The following is a 12,532-nucleotide window of genomic DNA, read 5'->3' on the forward strand; positions in this document are numbered from 1 at the left end:
TTGGAGATGAGACCAAAATCTAAAAATGAAATTCATTAATGTTTCATATACACCTTATACACATAGCTGGAAGGTAATTTTATACAGAATATTTTTTAAATAACTCTGCTTCAATGGTGCATGTATCCAAAGAGGCCAGAAGCCGCGCCAAGGCCACACTCCCATTCTAAGGACTGGAGCAGAGCTTTGGCGCAGCTTCTAGCCTCTTAAGATGCATGTGTCATTTAAACAGCATACCTCCAATGTGATCCGAAGCAGCTTTATTTTGCCCTGTCTGTTCAGGCCCTAAGATTCGAACCCTGGTCTCCAGAGTCCTAGCCCAATGCTCAAACCACTACACCACGCTTGCTCTCACAGCAGTTCTTCTGCTATTTTAATGTAAATATGAAACCCACATTCGTAAGAAGGACACATTCAGCCTTCTGTGGGTTTAGCAGTTGAAAAAAACCAAGAACATCTAACACAAATGGGGCATAGATAGAACAAAAGCATCACACATCTGGAAATGTGACATCAAAGACTGGGGTAGAGACTGACACATTGCTCCCCTCTGGTGGATGATGTTGGAGCAATCCTGTACCAGCTGCTTAGTTCACCTCTCCTGGTCTGACCCCTTAAACCTGATGGAAACATTATCAGCCATATGACAGAATGGACTTCCTTCTCCCTATGCAGATGATGTTTGGTGAAGTAGATTGGGGAGAAGTTAGTGTCACAATTGTGAATCATGATCATGAGTATGAACGTTATAGATCAGTAAATAAAGATAACTGTTTCATATTCACAGTCGTTACTCAGTCACAACGGTGTCACTATTGCCATGATCGTAACTACCTTCCAAGCCTACTTTACTGGGCAGCAGCTGCCTGGGAGAGTCATTCTGCTGGCAATTGGAGCACAGGTGAATGATGTTTCCATCAGGTTGAGTTGCAGGGTTTGGAAATTTTATTTTGGGGCTACATTTCCCAATATCTCCCAGCCAACACAGCCAGCTTGGATCTCCATCTTCTGTTGTGGAACACAAGTTCCCCAACCAAGAATCTGCAATGATGCAATAATGTCCAGAATCCTGTTGTTGATATATGCAGTTGTACATTGGGCTACACATGTGGAATGAGTTTTGGGACATTGTAGAATGCATGTATCAAGCTCATGGTGGCCAGTGTGGAGCTCCGCATATGGTACCTTTGCAGATGTACAACAATATAACTAGAGTAGTGTGTCAATATGTATTGTGCATTGTCCGTTGCCTCTGCACATTTTGCAATGAAGTGGCAGCTATGTGCATTCATAATTTCTTAACCATTGTGCTATGGTGGTATTTGGTGTAGTGACTGCATAGTGCTAGTATAGTGTAACTGCCAATTGATATTTACATTACTTGAGGTGGTGCAGGATCGCAGCCAATGTGTCCTTGACACATAGCAGTCACAGATGGATTAGGAACAAGCCATGTATGTGACCACATGAAGCATCAGGTTTGGGGTGGTAGTGGCTACTAACGTTCCTACTCAATTATCTGCTCAAAATCGAAAACAAATCATACACTTCATGTGTAAAACTGCTGGAAACATTGAACTATGTGGCCCGGGCTGCGTTTGTGTGTGTTTGTGGTTGTATTTGTGGGAAAATGTACATCATTAGTGGCTACTAAGAAACTGTGTGCATTATAATTTGTTTTTATTTATATACCGCTATTCCAAAGATCATAGCAGTGAACAGCAAGTAAGCTAATTTGTCCCCAACAGTCTGGGTACTCATTTTAGCGACCTCAGAAGGATGCAAGCCTGAGTCGAGCTTGGGCCCTTTTGCTGGTCTTGAACTCGCAACCTTGTGGTTTTGAGTGAATGGCTGCAGTACAGGCATTTAACCACTGCGCCACCAGGGCTCACATGTAAATGTATTATCTTATATGACAGAGATAAATCATGCATATGAGTAGTGCATCAAAGTCACAAGATGGTCTACAAATGTGAAACATTAAAAAGAGAATCTTGCTGACCCTTAAACACGAATATGTTTTATTGGGGATAGGTTTGCATGTCCTGTGTAGTCCACCTCATCAGACCATGAAGTGTTGCTTGAAGAGATGCTTATATACATTCTTAGGTATATGAAGGAGAATAGTAATGTAAAAGGCATAAACCTTGATTATCAATTATCTTAACAGTCCATAGTGAGTGTGTGTGTGTGTGTGTGCATGCGTGAAGAAGAGAAAACGAGATTACACATTTAATTAACTCTGTGAGTGAGAGATTATAATCAGAAGGGCCAAAACAAATAGAAATGTAAAAATAAGAAGCAGCAGGTATTACCTAAAAAGTGGCCATTATGCAAACCTTGGATGCTAATGCAGATTTATTTGAATAATGACTGACACATGTCATTAAATTTTAAAAGCCTTTACTCCTGTTCAAGCCACAGGAGATAATCAAACCTCTTGATGAATTCCTGATCAGCTGATTCCTATTGGCATCTGTACTGGAAGTTCTTTTGTTCCAGGGTGGCCATTTTGAGGTTAGAGACAAAACATCCTAGTAGACTGTCCTGTTTTCTTGGTGAGTTTTGAATATCTCCATTTCTGCAGTCAGATTTGTGTTCATTTATTCTTCTCTGTAGAGACTGGTCCATTTGTCCTTTGTAAAATGTCCTTTGTAAAATGCAGTAGGGAATTGCTGGCAAATGATAACACATATCATATTGGCATATGTGGATAAAAGGAAAAAGAGAAAGTTATTTAGGAGATGGACAAAAATGGAGGGAGACCATGGAAAGATGCTCTTTGGTTGGAGGTGTTATTTGATCTAGGATTGTGCCTGGCCAGTAAGCAATGTGATGAGAAAATAATTTTACAGCAATGGGGAGGGGACTATTCTCCCCCCACATCTGCCCAATCCTTCTTCAACTCAGTCCACCTCATCCTGAATTGAGCAAAAGCATGGAAAGAAATGCAGAGTGGCAGGGAGAGGGAACACGACATGTGAAGGCCGCCAGGAGACAGGCCATGAAATATTGAGCAGGTTCTCCGGTCTCTGCTCAAGTTGAGATGATGGGATGTGATGCTGGGTCCAAAGAAGGAGGGGGAAGGAGAGGAAGGGAGGTACAGTTGTCTTTGCTGTCCTTCCAAAGATAAATTCACAAAAGCAGCCATTGCTCATTAGAAGCACAGCTCTAACTGAACAGTGACATGGCTGTGGAGAACCATGCCTGTGACAGAGGCACCAACCCAAGACATTTTACTGTCTGAAGTAAAGTACAAGATACACCCATACCTCACCAATTCCTTTCCCAGGAACAACAATTGAGTCTGAAATACTGGTGGGGTTGGCATCACTGTGGGCAGAAAGCTAGCTGAGGTGGCACAAAGCCAGCCATGTGGCTCACCCAGTTCTGTCCTCTGATACCTTGCCACCATATATACTCACCACTCCACCTGATGCTTCTTGGCTGCCTGCTCAAAGAAATGCTTTAATGCAGCAGTGGTACTACGAGGGTTTGTCAAGTGAGCACAGCAACAGATGTGCATACATGATGTCTGCTAGTGTACATGGGCCAGGCTAGATTCACAGCTTGTTCCTTTTTTGGAACATAACTCACATGTTGACTGGGCATCTTGAGAGGTGTGGTCCAAACAAAGAACGATCTTCTTCCAGTTCTAGCTAATATTTCTCTACTTGCTTCATGTAGGGCTTTCCTAAGGGTGCTCTCTATGGACGACTGGGATAAAAGGACTCAGACAATTTGCCCTCAGCAGATAATAAAGAGAGTAGAATTGTTGCTGTTAGGATGCTAGCTCAAAAGGACAGGGATAAAAAGGGTGTCCCTGGAGAAATAGCAGAGAATGGAGTACACCATCCCCCAGCATCCCTTCTTCAAAGCAACCGCTTCACTTTGGCTAGTGGCCACAGAATTATAAAATCATAAAGTTGGAAGAGACCACAAGGGCCATCCAGTCTAACCTCCTGCCATGCAGGAACTCACAATCAAAGTACCCCTGGGAGATAGCCATCCAGCCTCTGTTTAAAGACCTCCAAAGAAGGAGACTCTACTCCTCTCCAAGGGAGTGTGTTTGACTACCAAACAGCTCTTACTGTCAGGAAGTTTCTCCTAATGTTCAGCTAGAATCTCTTTTCCTGTAGCTTGCATTCATTGCTCCATGTCTTGTTCTCTGGAGCAGCAGAAAACAAGCTTGCGCCATCCTCAATATCATATCACCTCTTAGCCTTCTCATTTCCAGGCTAAACATACCCAGCTCCCTAAGGCCAGATACTACAGACTACCAAAAGGACAAATGAATGGGTCTTAGAGCAAATCAAGCCTGAGTTGCCCAAAAGGCAGCCTGTCAGATCAGAGGCAGCAGCTCAGTGCTATTGGGAAGCAACAGAGGAAAACCTGCTGCCCTCAAGTCCTCTTTGTGTGACATCTGGATAGCCACTGTGAGAAAGAGAGATAGACAGACCTTTGGCCAGGCTCTTGTCATATTGTGATGGTGCCTTGTCTAACTGGGAGGAGAACAGCCTTCCTGAGGGAGATCTTCTAAGCATCATCTCTGTTTACCTTCCTACCTCTGCAAGGGCATATGCCTTTGTCCCATGGAACAGCTGCTAACAGGGCTGCATTCATTTTGCTACTAAAGCTTATGCTGCCATCTATGAGCAGACAGCATGCATGACATGCTCATATTCCTAAATGCTATCAGGCTGGTTTTCTAATGATGTTATTAACAGCCTTAACTCAGGTTCTGCAAACTCAGGGCCAGGATTTTCTTTATTAAGTCAATCCACCTGTAATGCAGTCTTCCTTTTTTAAACTCTATCGAGCTTTCCAATGAGTCATGTCATCACATACTGTATTTACTTGTGCAGTAGTCTAGATTTTAGTCAAAAAAATGACCAAAAAAAACCTGAGTCAACTTATCCATGGTTCAATGCCAGTATTGTACATTACCTCTTTTTTTTTAAAAAAAAAGAACCATCCCATGGTGATAGGCAAGAGAGTAATCTGTTCAGGAAGTACTATTCCCCCTCTACTTTCTCAACCATTCAGCCTTCCATAATCACAAAAAGTCAACATGGGTTTCAGAGAAACAAGTCATGCCAGACAAATCTTATCTCTTTCTTTGATAAAATTACCAGCTTGGTAGATGAAGGGAATGCTGTGGATATAGTTTATCTTGGTATCAGTAAGGCCTTTGACAAGGTTCCCCATGACATTCTTGCAAACGAGCTTGTAAAATGTGGGCTAGACAAAGTAACTGTTACATGGATCTGTAATTGGTTGACTGGCCGAACCCAAATGGTGCTCAACAATGGCTCCTTTTCATCCTGGAGAGAAGTGACCATTGGGGTCCCACAGGGTTCTGTCCTGGGCCCAGTGCTATTCAACATCTTTATCAATAACTTGGATGACAGAATTGAGGGCATACTCATCAAATTTGCAGATGACACCAAACTAGGAGGAGTAGCTAATACTCCAGAGGACAGGATCAAAATTTAAAATGACCTTAAAAGATTAGAAAGCTGGGCCAAAGCTAACAAAATGAATTTTGACACAGAGAAATGTAAGGTACTATACTTAGGGCAGAAAAATGAAATACGCAGATATAGGATGGGCGACACCTGACTGAATGAAACTACATGTGAAAGGGATCTGAGAATCCAAGTAGACCACAAGTTGAACATGAGTCAACAGTGTGATGCAGCAGCTAAAAGGGCCAATGCAATTTTAGGCTGCATCAATAAAAGTATAGTGTCTAGATCAAGGGAAGTAATAGTGCCACTATATTCTGCTCTGGTCAGGCCCCATCTGGAATATTGTGGCCAGTTCTGGGCACCACAATTTAAAAATGATGTGGAGAAACTGGAACATGTCCAAAGAAGAATGACTAAAATGGTGAAGAGTCTGGCAACCATGCCCTATGAGGAACGACTTAGGGAGCTGGGTATGTTCAGCCTGGAGAAGAGAAGGTTAAGAGGTGATATGATAGCCCTGTTTCAATATTTGAAGAGATGTCATATTCAGGAGGGAGAAAGCTTGTTTCCTGCTGCTCCAGAGAATAGGACCCGAAGCAATGGATGCAAGCTCCCGGAAAAGAGATTCCATCTCAACATTAGGAGGAACTTCCTGACAGTAAGGGCTGTTCAACAGTGGAACACACTCCCTCGGAGAGTGGTGGAGTCTCCTTCCTTGGAGGTCTTTAAGCAGAGGCAGGATAGCCATCTGTCAGAGATGTTTTGATTGAGATTTCCTGCATGGCAGGGTGTTGGACCGGATGGCCCTTGTGGTCTCTTCCAACTCTATAATTCTATGATTTAAGGGGAGCACAAACAGTTATACTTGTTGGAATTCTTTGGCATTATTTTCCTTTGCTTCTTCCTTTAAATCCTTTGCTATATGCCCCTAAGTTTTAACCTTGATTTATCCATGGGTCATATCAAAATTCATAATTTTGGCCCCAAAATCTGCACTCAGCTTATACATGAGGTTGACTTAGGGGCTGGACAGGCCGCCCCTTTTAGTGCTGGACTGGGGCCTTGGCAACTACGTGCCACAGCCCTGATCTCTCCTTTCCACAGCACAAAAAGGAGCCACAAAAAGTGGCTCCTTTTTGCGCCCTGGCAAGGGCACCACAGTAGTGCCAGAGGAGTGCTGTCACCATGTGGAGCAGCACGTAGTGTCACGCCAGCTTGGGGGCAGAATCAGAGTGAGCGTCATGTGGACACCATGTCCCAACTCCACCCCCAGGCTGGCCTTAATGGCCAATCTGTTGAGCCCTATAGTCGAGTATATATATGGTATATCCAAAGTATGATAGCCTTAGTTTAGTCATCTTGGCTTCTATGATCCATTTATTTGTTTTTAGCAATGTTGCCCTCCTAATGTTCCTGCAACTCCCATTAGTCCCAGCCAGCACAGTTAAGAATGATGGTTGCTGGGGCTTATAGTACGGTGGGCCCTCTCCTTATGCAGGGATCCGTTCCGGATCCCTCCATGTAAGGGGAAATCAGTGTATGCTGGAGCCCCATAGGAAGTAATGGGGCTCGTGCCTGAGGCCCTCCATTGCACTGTGGTGCGCACACACCACGTGCGCGTGGCCCGTTACTTCTTCCAGGGCGCAGGAGAGGCTGTTCCTCCGCAGCTTTCAACGTATGCTGAAAGCCAGGTATGGTGCACCCATGTAAAATGCAGGCACCCTGTACAACAACCTCTGGAGGGCTGCACTTTGTTCATCCCCTGGCATAAGGAGAGAAAGCATAAACATGGCATGGCTCAGGCTTTGTGTATTGTCTTTGATTTCCGTACTGAATGGGCCATGAGGAAAAAGGGGTGGCAGGGGAAACAGCTGCCACTGGCTACTGCAGGGAGCCATCTTACCAGATCTGTTCCCATGGCCTGTTGCCCTTCCTGTTAGTGCAGCTTTTGGGGAGATGCCAGGAGACCATTCGAAGAAACTCTCAGAAATTATACTGGGGGAGGGGAGAAGGGGAAAGAGGAAAGATGCACTAGAACAACATCTCCAATCTTGTACGCACTGCCTCTTCCTTCTCCTCCTCCAGGCAAGTGGCCAGTGCGCTTGTCTGGCAGAGCTGCAGCCAAAGAGAGCCCAAGTGTTCACTTCTCACTTCCTGGTTTCTTTCACCTTGAATTGATTCCAGATTTGGAGTTATAATCTCAATGGGATGGAGTGCTGTTGGGCCAGCAATTGTTCCAGTTCTGCAGGGATTTCATTCTTGTTGTGTGCCCCCAAGTCATTTTTTACTTATGGCAATGATAAAATGAGCCTATCAAATTTTCTTGGCAAGATTTGTTCAGAGGAGGTTTGCCATTGCCTTCCCCTGAGGCTGAGAGTGTGTGACTTGTCCAAGGTCAACCACTGGGTTTCACAGCCAAGCAGGGAATCAAATCCTGATCTCCAGAATTCTAGTCCAATGCTCAAACTACTGTCACGCTGGCTCGCATAGCCCCAATTAATCCTCTGTCACCCCACTTTTTCAACTGCTTTTGAAATGTCCCACATTCTTTAACCCCCCCACTTACACTCTTTGTCCCCAGTTTACTTCAATTGCTGAAAACAGAGTTCAAAGTTAATAATTAGAATAATAGAATCATAGGGTTGGAAGGGACCACAAGGGCCATCCAGTTCAACCTTAATCTGCCATGCAGGAACTCTCTCTACCCCAAATCTCTTTAGATCTATCCAGACTGCACAGTTATATCAGTTTAACTGCATGGTCTCATCCTATGAATCAGGGATTTGTATTTTCATGAAGTAGAATAATATAATCATGGTGATGGAAATAGTTAAAGATTTCCCATACCTTGGATCAAACAATGATCAGAATGGAGATTGCAGTCAAGAAATCAGAAGAAGTCTAGGAATGGGAAGGGCAGCTATGAAAGAACTGGATAAGATCCTAAACTGTAAAGATACACAATAGAGAGCTAAAGTTAGAATCATTCAAGCCATTGTATTCCCCATCATCATGTATGGATACAAGAGCTGGACAGTAAAGAAACAGGACAGGGAAATAAATCAACTCATTTGAGATGTGATGCTGGAGAGGATACTGTGGACAGCCAAAGAGAAAAACAAATGGATTCTAGAACAGGTCAAGCCTGAACTCTCCCTGGATGCCAAGATGATGAAACTGAGGCTGTAGTACTTTGGACACATCATGAGAAGTCAGGACTCATTAGATAAGGCAATAATGCTAGGGAAGGGAGAGGGTAGTAGAAAGAGAATAAGACTGCATGCCAGATGGATAGATTCAGAGAGGTCTTGCAAATGTCTCATCCACAGGATTGCCACAAGTTAAGGTCAACTCAAGGGCAGTTAACAACAAGAAAGAGATGGAAGGAAGTGCATCTAGTCCAATCCCCTGCCATCTGGGAATAAACAACTAAAACACTTCTCCACATTTCCACTGTCCCCTGCAGTATCAGCTACCCCACTCCCCAAATTTGGTCTAATCAAAAAATTCAATTTGATAAGCACGCTTTGTAGCCCATCACCCAAGTCATATATAATGAAACTCAATAGTACTGGTTCCAGGACAGAACTGTGGGACACCCCACTAGTCACTTCTCTCTAAGATGAAGAGGACCCATATGTGATTATTCTTTGTTTGGTGTGTCACCTACTTACAAGTCCACCTAGCAGTAGAACTGTCTAGCCCACTTAGTACATAGAATTCATTTCAGAGAGCTCTAATGCTACAGTTTGGAGGAGCATACTAGAAAACTCAGAGAACCTTACTAAACTATAAATCCCAGGATTCTATAGGATGAAGTCATAGCAGTTAAGGTGGTATTAAACAAGTATACTTGGTGCAATGGGGATTTTATTAGCCTTTGTTCCTTGTCTTCTGTTCAGACTATTCCTCTGCAACAGCCAGGTTTCTTGCTTCCCTTTCAATTTTTGTGGGTCCTCTTAATGGCCCCTCGAAATATTGTAAGGCCAGAAACCAAATGAAGCATGATATCTATCAGTCAGTTTATTGCACAGGGGTGTAGCTATGGGGGGTGGGGAGAAACACTGTCTCTCAAAGTTCTACTCCCCCCTTCAGTCCTTAAATTTTAGCACTGCAGTAACATAAAGCTTTAGTTTGGAACTACAGTTTAGGCCTGAAAGGAAAGAGACTGTCCAAAGTTCCCAAGGGAGTGTGAACAGAGCAAATACAGTCAGCCCTCCATATACACAGATGCTTTATCCGTGGATCCAGCATCCACAGCCTGATTTTCTTTTTAATTCCAGAAAGCAAACTTTGATTTTGCTGTTTCATATAAGGGAGACCATTTCACTATACCATTGTATTTAATGGGACTTAAGCATCAATGAACTCTGGTCCAGGTACCAAACCTCAGCAGATACCAAGGGCCCACTGTATAAGAGTTCTAGATGTGAATGATTTTCAGTGTCTCAGAGGCTGTACAGACTGGCATTATATACTGGCCTTAGTGTAGAGTGGGGGCATGGCATCCTCAGGATACACACCCCGATGCTGCCCTGACACCATCATGCCGTGCACCTAATTGCACGGTGGGTGGCATCACAGCAGTGCACTCCTTTGGTGCTTCATCCAGATGACACAGTGCCAAAAGGAGTGCCAGAAATTGCTGCCAGTGTGAAAAGGGGCAGCATTTTGCCGTTTCTTTTAGTGTCGGAGAAAGGCTGGGATCCGGGCCATGAAATGTAGTTGCCATGGCCCCGATCTAGCACTGAAGGGGTGGCAGCAGACCACTCCAAAGGGGAGGTCTGTTTAGCCCCTCACTCTCTACAATGCTAAAAATTGGGATCTGAAGGGAAATATCATTGGGTTGGGGTAGGGCAGACTACGAAATAGTAATTTGCCCAAGGTCATCAAAGTCATTTCTTCTTAAGTTACCTGTACAAGAGGATTGGCATTTTTCTTCCTAGTGTGCCAGGGAGCAGCAACATATTTATGCCCAGTTGTTTCTTTCTCTCCTGGAAGCAATCCAGCAATTGGCAGCTGTTGATTTGTGGATCAATACCAGTCCATGGACTACCATTCTGAGTAGCACTAGTCTAGTAAGCTTCATGTATGACTGGAGAGTTCAACCCAGGTCTGCAGTCCCAGTCCATGCTTTTACCAAACCATTGCACTAACTCTATTTCTTTCATGAATACAGTCAGCCATCCATACCCACAGATTCTTTATCCACAGATTCAAGCATCTATGGCTTGGAAACATTTTAAAAATATAAAAGTTCCACAAAGCAAATCTTCACTTTGCCATTTTATATAAGAGACGCTATTTCACTATGGCATAGCATTTAATGGGACTTGAACATCCACAGATTTGGGGTCCAGGAACCAAACCCCAGCGGATACCAAGGGCCCACTGCAGCTTTAATGATACCAACAAATGAAGAGAAGAAGGACTTTGTTAGATGAAGATGAAAAAGATGGAAACCGTAGAGTGGACCGAGTAAAATAAGAGAGAACGCTAAGGAGTGTGATGGGGCACTAGGATCACTATTATATGATTCCCACGGATTAAATGTGCCCATGAAGCCATGCATTCTCTTTTGGTGAGTTATATGTATTTTAATTTCTTCAATAAACAACTATTTAAATAATACATACTTACTAATGGAATGAAATAAAATCTTTTTGTTTTGCTAATTACATTTACCGTTACCCGCTCATTCCTCCTCCAAGTGGGTTCAATGGTTCATTTTCGATAGTGGTTTTCTCCTCCACCGTCCATGTCATTCTCCAATACCAACAGCTGCAGACTACTTCGTATGTGTTATAAACGTAAACTTTTTCCCTCACTTGATGCCCATTCTCTTACAATCCATGGGAACTGGAAGCGAAAGAGTAAAAGCTCTCTTTCCCATGCTGCGGCAATCCTAAAAATAATATCGGTAAGCCACATTCCAGCTTCCTCCATGCAATCCGCAACAATTGCCAGAGGGCTCGGCCTCTGTGGAAAGGACAAATCTGTTTTTTTCCTGAACAATAACTAAATAGAGTTCTCCGCTGGAATGGGGATATTAAAATTAGATTAGTGGGGGCGTGGGGGCCACATGATGGTGAGGGATGACAAGTGAATGGGCTTCTTTTTGAACACTTGGACACTTGTGATTCGATTTTGATTTCCTGTAGAAGGCAGGAAAACAGTTGCTTTGCCAGAAACTTTGGAAAGTGGGAACTGATTTGTTATATGTAAACTGTGGCAGCAGGAATTTTGTTGGTGTCCTGAACGCGCGATAGTAGGCTCACGGAGTGTGCACCAACCAAAAACACTCCCACAGCTCCTCTACTATTATGTAGGGTGGTGCCATAATTAATGCGCTGGCACCGTCACACAAAACGGTGGACATGTCTGAATGACATGTGGCGTCTGAGCCCCAGCTAGCGGCCACAGTCCATGGTTCCATTGTATCAACCCTGTTCACAATACCAGGTCCCCTGATTTGATTTAGGGATAATTGCATTACACTAAGAGAGGGCTGGCCTGAAGAACAAACATGAAGATCTCATGGATAAAGACCCAATCCATCTGCTTGGCTGCATTCTGAATTCTTGAATAGAGACCCAAATACCTTTGACTATGAGGGGATCGACTTTTTTGAGGGAAATTTCATATATCAGGATGCAACTCATGATCCATGGCTCACTGCGCTAGGGATCTCGGGAATCCATGGTTCAAATGCGATGGGCATTCAAGGTGATGGGAATCCATGCTTCAATGCGATGGGAATTGATACTGGAGAATGGTCATTTGGTTGTGTTTTTGTGGTCATAGAACAACCATTCCCAAAATTCCACAGCCAACTTGAGTCATGCAGTCTTTAGTTAAAGCGGTTTTTCCAAAACAGATGTGTTTTCTGCAAGTGTGGATCAAACACCCTGTTAACAAACAACCCACCTGCATCCCAAAAGCGCTTGGCACAACAACAATTGACAAAAATAATCCAGTTCGAGACGCTTTAAGTGCCCTGGCTGAGTAATAAGGGATTCTGGGAGTTGTAGTTTATTGTGGCACCAGAGCTCTCTCTGACA

This window comes from Sceloporus undulatus, chromosome 6, assembly GCF_019175285.1.
Source record: "Sceloporus undulatus isolate JIND9_A2432 ecotype Alabama chromosome 6, SceUnd_v1.1, whole genome shotgun sequence".
In the NCBI taxonomy this organism is placed as follows: Eukaryota; Metazoa; Chordata; class Lepidosauria; order Squamata; family Phrynosomatidae; genus Sceloporus; species Sceloporus undulatus.